Consider the following 16,931-nt stretch of genomic DNA (forward strand, 5'->3'; position numbering starts at 1 on the left):
AAATTGGAGTGCAGACATTGCAGAACAAGCAAAGCAAGAGCCTTTTTTCTGTATTAGATATCTTAATTTTAGCAGATGCTTGACTATATCTTACTACAAAACAAACAAACTGCTGCATCTATAAATGGGTCCCTGTTTATGGGACAGAGTGCCAGTTGTTCATCCAGCCAGTGGGCAGAGTGGCTTTGCGTGACGCTGCCAGGGTCGGTTTCCATCCTCTGTGTGATCCTGAGCGAGAGATATCCTTGACCTCCATGCCATCAATAATTCAATGGGATCAACAGCCCTGCATCTATAACACTTCCATGCACACAAGATGCACGCACGTAAATAAAGTCCCACACAGAGACACGATCACACATAACATTAATAAAAGAGTAAATATTCCATACACCTAAAAGTTGATGTCACAAAAAACATCCCCCATCTTATCCAGTTAACCCAAAATAAGTTGCAGCTTACTGATACTTTGCTCTTCAACTGTTATGACATGTACATTTGGTCCAGAAAAGGTATTTTCTATAATAACTGCAACGCATGGTGTCTGAGGCATTATGGTATTTTTTTCACTACCTTCGGTACTGATGTACACCAAAACCACAAACTTTTAAACAGTGAATGAAAAATTGTCCCAAAATATTTCAACCTTAAAACAAAAACAAAATTTTTTTTTAACACCTGCACAAAAATTTGTCAGATTTTGATTATCTAAAATGGATCAGAATTGATTAGATCAAGTTAACATCCAGGTTCTGCAAAAAGATGAACTCTTTTCAATATATAAAAAATGTAATTAGCGTACTTAGAATTGCCTGCAGGGAAATCAACCAGTTCAAAAGAACAATTCTGCTAAAACATTTCAAATATTTATCCAGAATGATTCAGGAAGCCTCTGGGATACAATTTGATCAAGACCATTTAAGGAAATTTCAGTGGGGATTCCTTGATCATTTAAGCCTGCGTGTATAATTTGGAATGTATTTGGATTACTGTATTTGTTTAAATGCAAAGTTTCATTCCCAATTCTTATTTACACAATAACAATTGGTGTTTCATATCATTGAATCAATTCAGCCCTCGAAAAACAAATATTAAACGTGTTTTAAACCTCAAATTCAACATGACATCTATGCTAATGATGGCTATAAGACTCACCCCATGTCTGTACATTTGTTCATCAATTTGTAAAAAATTGCTTCCATCAGAGAGAAGTCTCCATTATTGGTGTAAATCAGTTCTCATTCTTCATCATAACCTTCAAACCTACACAAACACACACCCACACAGACACAAAAATGCTGCTGACAAATGCTAACACCAGCACTTGTACAGTCATGGACATCCAACGCTGCTATTTTGCAGTCAGGGCATTCCCTAATGGCCTCCCTAAGTCACCGTGTGCTGTCTGCAAACACATTACCTTGTAGATAACCCACCTGAGAAAGAACAGGAGGTCATGTGGGAAGATGGGGACAGACATGGATGGATCAGAGAGTTTTGGGATCAGTGATGAAGAAAAAAGGAGGAAAAGGGCAGGAAAAAGCTTTAAATTAATTGTAGATAGACATGAAAAAAATGCAAAGGATATAAAAGGAGGAACTCAGTGATATAGAGGAAGTGACAAGATAAATGAAACAGCATGCGCAAGAGAAATAACAAATGGAAAAGTGGAAAGGGACTAAGACTGCACCACCAAACAGGAAGTATCTACCCATGAGACCTTATAGCTGATAGAGTGAGTATAGGAGGACACATTTATCCTTCCAAACACAATCCAGCTATGCAGAAAGAGATAACAGCCTGATCAGGGTAGTAAATGTATTCATTTCTGAAGTGAAAACACCTCCAAAATTCAGATATGAAAGCATGGCTTAAAAAAAATGCCCCCTGGTTCATTACTGCAACCTGACCAGCAAGAGGGCTGGGGTTTAGGTCCAAGGATAGTGGGTAGTTAGGTTCAGTTAAATTGCTCACACCCAAATGATCATGAACAGTTTCAGGAAACTGGTAAGAGCTCCTTCCTTAAGGACAAACCTCATCTGTCAGATCAATCAGCATAGAGGACTAAAAGAACAATTAATAAGCCATGTTGCATTGCAAAACCTGGTACAGCTACATCAGGATTTTCTTTGTGTTGGTTTACAGTTATGAATTCAACTAAGTCATCCTAAGAAAACTGGTTAAAAAACAATAAACCAAGGAGCCCTTTCCTTTGATCAGATCAAGGATTTTCTAATGGCATCCCCCAAGGCTGTGTCCGCGGTCCAGCTCTCTATGTTCTCCTAACCCCGCGGTTCTCAAAGTGTGTGGCGCGACCCACTGGTGGGGAATTGAGACGTGACAGGTGGGGCGCGCCAAGTTCCGGTGTGTGTGTGTGTGTGTGTGACTATAACGTGTGAGAGAAAACTGTCCTTATAGCTGTATGTTGCCGCTTTTTAGACTAATCAAACCCACAAAGTAATCATTACTAGCCTACATGCAGTCTAATTAAAAGAACATTAGATATGAGAAAAATTTCCCCTGGAACTGAAGTACCAAAATGATGATTGACGTGACGTCGGCATATTATTTGTAACGGAATAAACTTTCGCGCCCCAGTGTTGCCAACTCAGCGACTTTGACGCCATATTTCAGACCCCTCCAGCGACTCTTTTTCAAAAAAGCGACTAGCGACAAATCTAGCGACTTTTGGAGAACATACTCCGTCAGCGCTCCGCCCCGCTGCGCTCCAGACCGCCTACACAAAGCAAAGCCTACAGCCGCCGCTGTCCCCTCCGCTCCGCTCTGAGTTCCTTGGAGATCGTAGAGGGCATGCGCCAGATGAACCAGGGTTTCCGCGGATCATTAAAAATAATTACAATTCATAATTCTTTTTTTAATCAAGCCCTTAATTGGCACTAAAATTAATTAAATATGTTTATCGTTGCATTTATGATTCTTTAATAAAAATGCTTCTAAAAACAATTTTGTCAGATATATTATATCGCTATTAATTTGCGTGGAACTGTTTATAAAGCCGTATGTTCGGAAAGGAAGCTCGAGGCGGAGAAAAAGCTAGAGAATATATATACGTATATATATATGTGTGTGTGTGTGTTTTTACATACATACAGGAGTCATGGAACTGTGCTTACAGCTCCATATTTCATGTACACTAATAACTTGTGTACATGGTTCTTGTTGATGGCATTAAAATCATTTCAAATAGCATTAAAATAGCATTAAATTAGAGTCACTCATTCCTGTATGAACCCTGTGAGCGCTTAATTTAGTATGACATATTAAAAAAATCCCACCATCATCCAGCATATGTTCAGTTTCTGCCCAAATATATATATATATATATTTTTTTTTTTGTAGATTTTTGTAACAGAGATAAGGATAATTCAAAACTGCTTTTTTTTTATGAACTTGTTCTCTACAACTCAGCATCTCTTTTCATTCATGTAATAAGAAGTTTCTTTTGAATGGATTTGATTAAACTTTAAGTCCCTCGGTATAAAATAAATATTTTAATGGAGATGAGAAATCTGCTTCCTGGTTGGTGAATAACCAATAGTTTGGATCCAATCATTTAAATAAACGGTGTTATTTTTTTTATTTTTTAGATATTTATAAGAATTGTGCTATAATTTCTAGTCACCAATCTGTTGCTACTATATTTTAATTTGACGAACCGGAATTTGTCGAGGTTCTTTTTCCTGTTTGGTGCGATTGCAATTGCGGATCTTGACCTGGCCGGACCGGAGCGGAGCAAAAAATAGTTCGGCTCCGTAATTTGTCGGTGACGGACGGAGAAGACGTACGTGGACGGAGACGTGCGGAGGAGTAGCGGTGGATGTGGAACAGCTCTCATTGATTTCCATGAAAGACAAGCGCTCCGCACGACGTACGTCAGCGGGGCAGAGCGGAGCGGAGCGCTGACGGAGTATGTGGAATCTGGGGTTTACGGGAAAGCACGTATCGTTCCTTTTCTTGTCCTGCTGCCGTGGGGCGCCTCCTCCCTCCCAACCCCGTTCTCCCCCACTATGTGTGCTGTGTGCATTCTTCTTCCCTTTGCCACATCATATCTCTGTGAGATGGGCTTTTCAGCTGCTGCTTCACTGAAAACAAAGCATGACTTGAGAGTGGCAGTATCAAGCCTGCAACCCCGTTTTGAGAAACTGTGCAATGCAAAACAGGCTCATTGAAGCCACTAATGCAGGGATAAATAGACCTGTATTGCCAGATGGATTTCACTTATTTTCTTTTATTAACAGATTGCAGAGTGGCACTTTAATTTTTTCTATCTTTGAGCTTGATACAAATTTTGACACAGCTGCATTTTTATTTTCTTTATTTTTGAGCTTGCTGTTATTTGATGTAGATAGTTTGTATTTAGATACTACTTGTTACTTCAATAAAATTGGAACATTTTAAGATTGTTTCATATTTCATTAGCATTGTGTTGGGGCGATGGGGACAGGCGGGGCTTGAAAATTCCCCCTTGTCCAAAGTGGGGAATGACAGAAAAAGTTTGAGAACCACTGTCCTAACCTATGACCATGTGGGCATAGCTACGAGAGTCTGCCCTATTGGACAACACAATAAACAATGAGAAAACTGCCAACAGAGATGAGGTCCCGAGACGACAGTACCTGAATCTAAAACTGACCTCTAGACCTCCAGGAAAAACAAACGAAGTAAGTTGATATAAGTGCACATCATCAGGGACCTAACCTGGAACCCTAAACACTTCCAGCATCAATAAAAAAGCCCAGCAGAGATGTTTTTTCTTAAGAGCCCTAAAGCAGAATAGGCAAGCTCGAAAGCTGCTGATCAGCTCCTACTGCTGCACAACTAAAGGCATGTTAACCTACTTCTGTGCTTTGTTGTGCTCTGGACGGAAACAGGTTGCTAGGAATGCTGGGAGGATCCTTATCTAAGCTCTTCAAGGGCTGGGCAACATGCGGTAGAGTGAAACAAGAATCCTGCAGGAACCCTCACATCCTGGGAACCGCTTATTCACTTCTCACCCTCAGGTAGAGTAATAACCATCAACACATGCACATGCATAAGGCAGAAAAGCTTTATCCCTAAAGCTGTTGACATGCTGCAGTCACTCAGACATCTTTAAGCCGCAGCTGGACTTCTCAAAATAGAATTTTGCTGCATGTGATACAACTTTCAAGAGGCACAAATTTTATAGGAGGTCATATGTAAAATGTAATTTGTAATGCCGAATGACAGTAAATTATTTTGCAAAAGAGTGCCTTCTGCTCCGAAATAATTGAGAAAGAGACAGCGAAAGCCATCAAAGGAAGTAATACTTTGAGTCAGGAGATGCTTCAGTGAGACGGTACTTAACCTTGGCGGTGTGAAGGGATGCTGCGGCCTGCTGCTTTTATTACCACTGGGAGGTGAGAAATTAGAGCCAGTCCAGACACAGAGCTGGCAACTTTTAGTCCGACAGCTGTGAGGCAGAGTGTTAAATCCTATGGCTGGCAACTAATGGCTGTACTTAAAAGCTGAAGCATTTTAAGTGTCAATATATTACTTGCATATATTAGGTGCATCAATGCACAACACTGCGTGGCCACTCCACAGCATAAAACGTTTTTTTTTTTCACATCATCCACGTCTTAAGAAGAGAATATATGGTAAAACATAGCCTGATAATTCACGTATGTTATTGGACAAAAATTAAACAAATTGCTCCACTGAACACAGTTTAAAATGTAGACTAGTATCGAGATTTTCATAGACATAATGAGAGTAAAATTACATTTTATTGAGACGTATTTACATCAAACACGCTTTTAACTTTGGCAGGGCTTAAAACACAAACCTGGAGTGTGTCATGATGTGTTTCTGTTAATTACCGAGTGAAAGATGACCCCAAACAACACGAGTTCAAAATAAGTTACAATTGCTCTTCGCAGGAAATACGGTAATGTTATCTCTGCTGAACAGGCTTTAGACGAACAAAGGTAACGCTCCGTCACTGAATTAAATAAGAAGGTTTACCACAAGCAATCATTTATACCTTTATGTTTTTCTAATCTTGCTAAAAGCTGCTTTAAATCCAATGAACAGTATTTTAAGAAGTTAATTCTACCTACCTAGAGATTGATTTACAATCCTAATGCATAAGTTAAAGGTATAGTGGAGGATTTTTTGCAAATTTTTGAAAAGACCCACCCTATCTACTTTAAAAAACAACAACATGCACAACCCTATACCCTCTCCCAAGAGGGGACGCCTAATAAATGCGTGCGAGAGCATGCATGAGCCCATTTCTCCTCGTGCACACTCTGTTTAAAAGTAACTCTTTGCATCACTCATACAAGATTACTTTCCAAAAGAAGATTTGCAATTTTTCCACTATGTCAGACTCACCAAGTGAAAATGGGGACGAGCACATAGGATGGCCTTATGTAACCATACCAGCCAGAAATATTGATAATTAGGAGGACCACTGATTTTGAAGATCCATTCGGCAAAAGAACATCCTCCACTATACCTTTAAGGTATATTCTTAGGATTTTTATGTGATTAGCCCAAAATTGGATAATTACAAACCGCAGAAGGCAGAGTTAATAAAATAAAAAAATGTTTCATACGTAGATCCTGAAAAGTCACAACTCTTAAATGTAATGTCAAAAATAACTGAAACTTTGCCCGTTCTTCTTTGCACTTAAATTCATTCAAATTGCTAGAAGAGGATTAATTAACGTCAATATTAAAGTCTTAACTCAGATCCTCAATTGAATGTATATCTATACTTTAATTGGTCTATAATCAGTCTTGCACTGATTAAAAGTTCCACATTAAATCTGGATTTTAAAGTCTATTAAAAAGATTTCTTCAAGTTCACGTTTAACTCTTTTAACTATAGCTTCCCCATATTTGATGAAATCATGCTGCCATCATGTTTAAAAACACATATAACTTTCATTCTCCTCTGCAAATATTAAGCTTGTGGTTCCATCAAAAAATTCAAGTGTATTTTTGAAGGAAACTGTTCAGCCGCACTACTTTTTCACAGACCTGACTTCTACATCAGCAGCAGGGATCCTGGGTAAACCTCATGAAAGAGTCCAAAACAAAGACACCTGAGGCAGACAACCATGTAGAACACAATCCCACCTCAGGGTGGTATATATTCACCAGTTAACACAACAAACCTGCTTTTCTGGAGAGAAAACCTGGAAATCATTAAATAAAACAATGCTCCATCTAAGATTAGTCCTGCAAACATTCTCCTGTGAAGCAATGGTTCATCACTGTGCAAGGACAGATTTTTGCTCTTTATATTTCATTTCTGGAATACAATCACATGGATATATGCAGAGCTCCTGTGTTGTTTTGCATTGCATGATCTTGTTCTTCACATTTCAATGCCATGAATCAAACAGTGAAAAGTTCATTTCAGGCTATGCTTGAATGATTGGATGTTTTGCTGCCACATCCACTATCTTTTTGACAGGGTTTTCATTGTTTTCATATACAAACCATGGATCAGTGCTGCTAAGTCCACAACCTCCAGAATCCATGTGGTATTTATAGTTTTGAAAAGCTTCAACTGCAAAAATGACAGCTGGGTTTGGCCGTTCCGCATCAACAATCCAGCTTGTTACAGAAATTGTTGTGACACAACAAATGTCTAGAAAGCTCCGGTTTTAGTTGCGAGGGTATCCTCTGTTCTGAAGTTTATTTACACGTGCACAGTGTCTTTGCAAAGTGATTCATTATGTTTTTCTAATTGTGCCACATCTCACCAAAAATCTAGAATGTAATTTACTCAAGTTTTTTTTTTGGTGATAGAGCTAAACAATGGATGGCATGGATGAACGACTAGTAAGACAGACTAGTCAGCATCCTTCCTCTCTTGTTTAACAAGATCTGGAGTTATTACCCACTTACTACATACATAATCTAAGTTCATTAATCTATTGTTACTTTTATATCCTCACTGCATTATAGTAATACTTTCACTAAAACAGCTGTGTGCAAAGAAATTTCTTTCTGGCATAGGTTTCCTGCTGCAAAGATATTAATTTCTGATATATTATAGATAATGAATAGTGATAGTGAGTGGCTTATATTTGCTGACCCTAGTGGTTAGGGCATAGATCTTGTAATTCTGAGGTTCTGAGTTCGAGCCCCACTCCCGCAGTCTGCCACTTTGGCTCCCTGAGAAAAGACCCTTAACCCCACACTGCTTCCCGGGAGCCGCCCAATGGCAGCCCACTGCTCCCCAAGGGGATGGGTTAAATGTAGAGAGTGAATTTCGTTGCTCTGTACTTGTGAAAGTGTAATGACAATAAAAAGCTGGGGGGAAAAAAAAGGGTTTTCATCTATTGTGTTTGTTCTGTATCTATCTGTGAATTTACTGAAAGTTAAGAGTGTGTATCTCAGTGTATTCAACAATGTATCTGTGTAATGTGCATAAAATTGTACAACTGGTGAAGTGATTGATTTAAATTTAGTGTTTTATTTAACATTGTGTCTTAAGGGCAATCATGGTGTTTTCTTTGTAAAGATCGTTGAAGAGTGATGTAAATGTAATGCTTGTGAGCGTAGTCCATACTTATGTGGAGAATAATGTGGATCTTTACACAACCAAACAAATAAACTGTGTGATGCTCTAATTGCATAAAATTCAAATAAAAATGCTATAAAGCAATGTTTTCAAACTCAAATCCTCAAGGACTGTTGCTGCAATATTTAAATTGACCTTCCAGCCCTACACACCTGAATCAACTGACTAAACTGCAACACAAATGCAGTCAACCTCGAGAGCTTAGATGATAAGCTCAAACTGTTGCATGACACAGGCCCTCAAGAGCTGAAATTTAGCATTTTAAAGTGACAAAATGAGTGAAGAATCAGATATAAATAAACTGATGCAAAAACAACAGGCTTGTGAGGGTTTTCAAATCCAAGAACTCAACAATGCACAATATTCAGTCAGCAAAGCTTCAACAGCAGAAATCGTGGCTGCTTTCTGTGCCACCACTAAACAGACCAGCTTTTTGTTTTATCTCAAGGTTTTAACAATCTTGAAGAGACTGATTTTAGTAATGGAGGCACAGGCACGATCAAAATACCAGACAGCTCAGGTTTAAAGCAAAGCATCTCTTTATATCTGTACAGAAAACTCATTGATTGCAGGAAAGTTTTTTACATTGTGTAAATGAAGTTAATAAAAGGTGAGAACAGCTTGATTCAGCTTTAAAATATTGACTTGATAGTTCAAAGAATAAACCATTAAGGTAAAAATACTAAATATTTCAAGCTATTTATTATTTAAACATGCTGAATCATGGCTGGAGTTGAAGCTTTGCTGACGGACGACATGAAGTGATGTAGCTGTTAGGTCCCCTTAATGGACACGATAAGGTAAAGGATGAAGGAAGGAGAGAAAAGGTAAAGAAAATGTATATATATTTATAAATAATCCAAAGAGATGAGAAAATCAGAAGAAAGATAAGAAGGAGAGATGGTGGACTATAAAGGAAACAAGAGAGCAGCAGTAAATAAGGAGAAGGCAATATCCAGAGGGACAGGCCAAGATACGAAATGACTCATTCGACTCATGAACTGGAGGAGCAGGAGACAGAGAGGCTATTGAAGAGTGAAACAAGTAATATGAAAAGAAACAAAGAAAATGAAAGAAATAACAGAGAGAGAAGCTCAGGACTGGATGAGGCCAGGAGTAATTTGCTCCAGGGTTGTCTGAGTCCCTGCCTAAGACGACACGGCATGGTGCCCATTCCCCACCAATAGCCTCTGATGGTATTAAACTGGGTCTTTGCTGTATTGGTGCCAGTGCTGTCGCCTACCAGACAGTGGATGCTGCCCGGGGCAAAAGGAGGCAGGAAAACCCAGGGGAAATGCTCCAAATGCTGCTGCAGGATGAGCCCCACACAGCTCACATTGGATTAACTACTTTTCCAAACACGCACACACACTTTCCGTTCTGCTGCAACAGCTCAGCACATTTACATTTCATTACCTCTACCTATGACCACCCACAGAAACACACACACAGGAGCTGACAGGTGCTGAAGAAAGCATCTAAATTCTGAGAGGCATTCGCTTTTGACGTCAATAACATACAGAGATTGACAGCTATGAAGATGGTCAGATGGGAAGAAAGAGAGAAAGTGAGAAAAAAAGAGAAACCAAGCGAAACGTCCACTCTACATGGCAATAAATGTGAGAAGAGAGGAATTTAAAGCCTCGTCAAGGTCAGCTCGTCTGTCATCTTCAGACGTATCATCTCTCCATCCTCACCTGAGGGGGAGGTGATGTTTTTTTTTGTGTCAAATTCATTTTCTAAAACAGACATTTATGTAAGTCAATGTTTCAAAGCTGGAAAAAATCCAACAAAGCGCACATGGAAATGTCATTAAAGACGAACGTCTCTAATGTGTTTTATTTAAGAATGACAAATGGCTGCTTTTAATATCTTTTAACATGCTTGGTTCTTTTGTTTTGTTTTTTAACATAACCGTCCATTCTACAATACATGTGGGGAGGGAGAGATGCACAGTGACATAGATTAACATTTATCACATGGATGAAATGATGTATCATATACTGTAGATTATATGTTGGGATTAACAGAAAAATTTGCATTTAGATTATTGCACCACAGAGCCAGTTGTTATTGTACCGTCCAAAATGATTCATATCCATGACCCTTTACACATTTTGTCTGGTTCAGTCTTTTGCACGTAATATATCAAAACAAAAAAGGCAAGTACATGGTTTTTCAAAACTAGGGTTCTAAAAGGTAGAGTCATGGTCCAAAAGACTTACAGCTGTCAACATAGGTGGTTAAACAGGGTAAAATCAGATCCTTCATTCAATCTAACAACCGGTTGTAGGAAAATTAGAAATTCATCCATCTGTCCGTCCATCCATCCATCCATCCATCCATCCATCCATCCATCCATCCATCCAGCTTATGGGTAAGTGAGGGGCAGGACAACCAAACATTCACGAACACACTGACATCTAGGGAATTAACCTAACAGTCATGTTTTTAGACTGTGTGAGGAAGCCGGAGTACCCGGAGAGAACCCACGCATGCACAGGGAGAACATGCAAACTCCATGCTGAAAAACCCTGGGCCGGGAACATTCTTGCAGAAGCACTACCCACTGTGCCACTTTGCATCCCTTAGAAATGCATAATGCAGTTAGTTTTTTTTTTTTGCTGGTATTCACAATAGTATTAATGACACAGGGAATAAATATCATTGCATAGTCGATTGGATAGGAGGGCAGAGGAAGATTTATCACGACAGAGGCTTCTATGCTGCACCTGAGCAGCTTCAAAAAGAACAGGGTGCATCTCATCTTTCCTAGATTATTAAAAATGCATGCCCAAGGGAGGATCGGGTGGCACCGAAACAAGAAAACAAAAACACAACCGCATCAATATTAGAGTGAGAAGAATACACACACACATACACTATTCTCTGGGTTTAAAGTTGTTTCTGTCAGGAAAAAAAAACTTAGAGATATAATTGTTGTTAATGCACACCACACGTCTGACAACATAAGTGTTGGAGGAAAGAGTTGAAAACCATTTGGATAGCTGGATGATGAAATACTTTTAAACTAATTTTAATAGTTTTATTCATAGGCAACCAAATGGAAAATCTACTTGTTTATCTGATGAAAAAAGATGATTGTGTGGGATATATGATGTGGAGATAAGACAATTAAAACATCATTTCTGCAAGTATGCAGATTTTGCAAATGGTTGCTAATGATCAAACAGGGAGATAAACAACTTCTGCATAAAGCAAGAGGGTCTTTGGTTTGAATCTGGAATCCTCATGCTGTCAGAAATGATATAATTTAACTGGGTCCTCTAGATTGCTGTTAAGTTAACTGGTTTCTCTAAATTGCCATGAGGTCTGAGTTTTTCTGTGAATTGTTGTTTGTCTATTTGGGAATTGTCCAAATTGAACATTGCATCTCACCTGATCCCCCCTACAGCAATAAGCGGGTATAGAGGATATAAGGATATTTGGAGGATAAGAGAAAATCACAAAAGACATATAAACCCTGATAGGCACTGGGAAAATGTGCAGACTAATGACAGAAAGGACAGAGCTGACTGGGACTGGATAACAGGTTGCAAGCTCAATAAGCACACTGACCAGCTAAGAGTCTGCAGCGCGTCTTCTTTATCCTAAAAAAGGCAAACCATATTTAGAAATGTGAATTCAGTTGTCATATTTTTCTATCCCCATATGGTTGCCATGCAGCATCATCCAGATCTGCAGACTGATCTAAAGTGGATTAATCTTGTCGGCAGGAAGAAATCCTGGCTACAAACCATTTAATCTGAGTCGGTCTTTACATTACTGTATTAGTTTACACACTAGGAAAGGATGCTATGGAATCCCACATATGTGCTGATGATCAACGTGTACGATAAAACTTTAGGATAGATTCTCACACACTTGGAGAAGAGCAAGCGCAGAGGCTGCTTCCTCTGCCATGTCCTGAACCGAAGGCAGATAAAGGAGCTTCCAAATGCTCAAGGGAAATAACAGCCACTTAATGCCTAACAAGTCTGAGGAGAGGAATTGAGTGAATGAGGGATTGAGCCTCTTTTTTTAAACATGGTAAATTTGTTTTAATTCTGTTTTATCCTCAACCGAATGCAGTAATTTGAGCTGCTGTACTCCAACCTGGGAGACAAACATGAATAATCCAAGAAGCCTTGAGAAATAATAAATGTGTTTTTTTTTTCAATACGGTTGTTGACGAAGTCATGGATCTCATCAGTCTTTGCACAGGTTATGCCAAACAGGTCCAGATGTCAATTCCCACCAGCTTCTCTAAGACTCTGGATTGTAGTGATGATGCAGCAGCAGAATATAAAAGGGTGCAGCCTCAGTGGGTATGATCAATGTGATCAGAGTGGAGAGAGTGATTACATAGCAACTTCAACGCCCATTTAACCTGTCCTCCACTAGAATCTGTTTAATTCTATTAAGAGAGAGCAGCATCAAAACTTCCCTAAACATAGAGTGTCTACAGGCACAGAAAACAATAATGAAAAGGGCAATAAAGCAAGAGTTGATTGCCATTGCAGAAAGTAACAAGATGACTGACCGATATAAAAACACAAGAAGCAGACAGCAAGAAGTGAAGGTTACAATTTCAAAGGTTGGAAGCACAATCAAGCAGGGAGAAGCGTGCTCAATACATCCGGATCCTACATTGGATTCTCTGCATCGGATAAGAGGAAAAGAACAGGCTCCGACAACGGCACATCAAATGTGTGATAGAGGAGCAAATCGGCATTAATGCCTCTGCTTTAATCTGTTGGCCACACTCGGCACAACTAAACGGATGTTAGAGATAAAGTCCACACTTTCAATTAGAAGCCCTGACTCTCCTCTGTTGGTCGGTGGCCCCTGGTAGGCAGACAACCACAGCGGCCGCTAGCTCAGAGGGGGCACTTCTTAGTGGGTCAGTGAGGATGTTGTGATTTACAGCCAACGAAGCAGTTCACGAACATGTATTTACAGAGAACGAGGTCAACTATGACCCAAATACACTCCAGTGTCCAGAGGATATAGCATTTGTTGTGTTCCAAGAGACGTGTAAACATTGGTTCCTGTCAAAAGTTCAGAAAATCCAATGTTTTAGCAGCTGGGCAGAGTTTGACATGATGGGGAGTTAAATCAAATATCTGAACAACTGAAACTTATTTTACTCCACAAAATCCAATAGGTGTAAGAATTTTCTTTCGGCTCAGCTTCTACTGGCCAAGTGAGATTTTCTTAAACGTGGTTATTTTCATCCATTCGACTCAATAGCAAAAAGTAAATCCATCATTTTACAAAGGGCTGAAAAGAAAACATTACACAAGGAGTAAGAACTATTATATAACAGTCTCTGCCTACGGGGTCAAGCTGTATTCTGCTGGGGGCTGAGAAAATAGCTTTGTTTCTTTCACCATAAAGACGAACAAAAGACAGAACCCTGTTTGTTCCTCATGTGCTGAAAGAAGGGGAGGGGGGTTATGAAGAGGTGGGAGGGTTGCATCTCTAATTGGTTGTGAGCTTGTGTGTAGGGTGGGGGCAGTAGTACTATTGAATATTCAATATGATGAATGAGCGTCAGGGCTTTTCATAGAAAACAGAAGTCTTGAAACAAGAGACAATAACAGTAGACCATCATCTACAGGCTTAACCTAAATGGAGAAAATCACTGTGTGATTACAGTAAACATTGCAAGACTGTATAAAAAGACACAGCCTTAGTTTTATTGACATATTTGAATGGATAGATATATCATATCTTACAATACTAAGAAATTTAAGTTAGTACACTTCAGAATGCATAAATATTTCGTTTAAAAAGTGTATTTACTTTTAATTTGAGTTCGTTATTAAGATGATCTGCCAAAAAAAAACAGTATTTTTACCCTTAAAATAAGATAATTAGATATTATGCACTTGAAATAAGAAACTGCAGTTGTCTTATTCCATTGGTTAAATGTCTCACCTGCAAAATTCAAGAAAATGCACTTATATTAATAAAATGTAATTACTCAGATGTTAATTTAAGAGGAACTTATGTTGCAGGAAATTACTACTCCACTTTGTGAAGGAGGCTTTCTGCTCTTATGAGGTCCTGTCCACACAGACACAAACTTTATCCCCAAAGTTGTTTCGTCATTAAGGTTTTATCTTCGGGAAAATAAGTGTAAAAATCCTAACGCCAACAACTATTTGGCTTCTTTCCTGTAGGACCTCATTTCAAAATCCACAATGTATGAGTCGGTGTTTGACCAATCTATAACCAAAAAAACAAAAACAAAACAAAAGCACAGCTAGAACTGGACTTTGCAACGTGATCTTAAACATACCTGTAAATTCATTAGGGACTGGATAAGAATTAAAAATCAAATAATAATAAAAAATAATAAAATCTAAAATTCCCGAAGTAACTAAAACCCCAAATATTGATCTTATAAGAACACTGTAAGTCGTTTATCATATCATGTTTATGCAATAAAACCACTTCATTTAAAACAAAAAATGAAGATTTGTGGCACAGACTTAAAAAAGTAAAACAAAAGGTAGATAGTTATAAGGAGCATCTCCCCATTTAGCCAAAGGGGGTTACACTAGCTATAAGGGGTAGGGTGTTTTGTTGCCTTTTATGAGTAATTTTTTAAAAGCGTCAAAAGGGTTGTTTTTTTTTACATGTCGATCAATAAAAAAATGCACTTTATTTGTCTTAATAAAAAATGTATATACAAGTCCATGTGTCGTTATTTATATGACAATAATGGATAAGTATCAGGAAGTAGAGTGATTCTTTACCTGTGTATGCTGGGTCCTAATCACAAGAAGAAGATAAAAGGGTAAAATTATACACTTTGTTGTGATAGCTTAGGGAAATTAGTTAGCCAACATGAAGGTTTTTGCCTCAGAATAACTAGGCTAATTGTTCTGCTTCAATGACATGTGTTAAAAGGATTTGGTCACAACCATGCTGGTCGTTTGTTACAGTTCCAATTAGAGCGCTTTCACAGTAACCTAAATTTCTCATAACTTGATTTTCAACATAAGCAGTATCTCCCCCCAAACACAAGCACAGGTGGAGAGTGTCGTGCAGAAAAAATAGATTTAACAGACGAAGCACATAACCTAATATAGAGAAGAAAAAGGCATGTTGTTTGCTCCTACAAATGTTAAGCTGAGTAGGACTACTTGAGGACAAATGCCGCCAAATATGTTTCATAATCTTCCAAATCCATTTCTTCAAATAACAGTGACTGCATTGTGTGCAGCTCAGCATTAAATACAGGATTCAAACAAAGTAAGAGACACATACAACAAATACCACTGCGTTGTAATTACCACCTTTCCCACACTTGTGAAAAGCTAAGAGTCTAATAAACCCTTGCAATACCGGGCTCCTATATTATAAAAAAGGAAAGGACTGCATGGAGTTTACTTGTCTGGATGTGTACAATGTCATGATGAATTTGCCATCGGAATTAATGGAAGAAAACACTGCAGGACAAAACACAAACACAATGTCTTGTGTTATATCTGCGTAGGCGTTGAACCAGCATGACTAACACATGCACAGATGTGCTCACCAACACGTCAAACTCTACGAGAGCAATGTTTTATCTGGTAATGCATTAGCAAATAGGATATTGAAGAATAAATATTTTAAAAAGACCACAATACAGAGCTTACAATAACAGTTTGTGGTGCAGTTTGTACCTAAAAATAACAGTTAAAATAAAATAAACTTAATACATTATTAGTTTATAGTTTTTTTAGTCTGGTTTGTTCAAGGCTGTTGGATTGCACTAATGTTATATTTTTGTACTTCATCCAGCTCTTTTTTGTGTCTATGTCCTGTTTTGCCAGTGTAGCTCAGGGAATAGATTTCCCTGAGCTAGATAATAGCCAAACAGATTTGCTTTCACAAGAAGACCATTTTGACTGTTGCCCTAAGGTTTCATTTGGTACTTAGATATGAAACATTATTGAAAATGATTTATGGAGTAAAATCGTACACAATGGACACAGAGACGAAAAAAAAAGGTGAGAAATGAAGGGGTAAGAACTAAGGGGAGAGAGAAAGAGATAGAGATAGGAAATCATGCATAAAAACAGAGAAAAGAAAATAAAACAGCAAAAAAAGACAAAACATAAAGTATACTGTAACTCCTAGTCTGCTTCCACACCTGTATGAGACGAGAGGAACAGAAAAAAGAGAACATAGCAACAGCAAAAAGACGACAAAAGACAAGTAAACATAAAAAAAAAAACTTCAAGAGCAATAGTCATGCCTTAGATATCCGTGTGTGGAAGACAAAACCTACAGTATGCTGATTACACAATGTTATTCAGGCAGGTATATATCTGCAGCTGCAGCTTGG

At 38.5% G+C, this 16,931-nt stretch overlaps 1 protein-coding gene across 7 annotated transcripts in view; it reads right to left on the bottom strand.

Moving 5' to 3' along the window:
- ppp1r9a (protein phosphatase 1, regulatory subunit 9A) overlaps window positions 1-16,931 on the bottom strand; it is a 70,047-nt gene that overhangs the window by 37,184 nt on the left and 15,932 nt on the right. The gene's annotated exons all lie outside the window — the stretch shown is intronic.

Source organism: Cyprinodon tularosa, unplaced genomic scaffold (assembly GCF_016077235.1).
Source record: "Cyprinodon tularosa strain WSP-4 unplaced genomic scaffold, ASM1607723v1 ctg26, whole genome shotgun sequence".
Taxonomy (NCBI): Eukaryota; Metazoa; Chordata; class Actinopteri; order Cyprinodontiformes; family Cyprinodontidae; genus Cyprinodon; species Cyprinodon tularosa.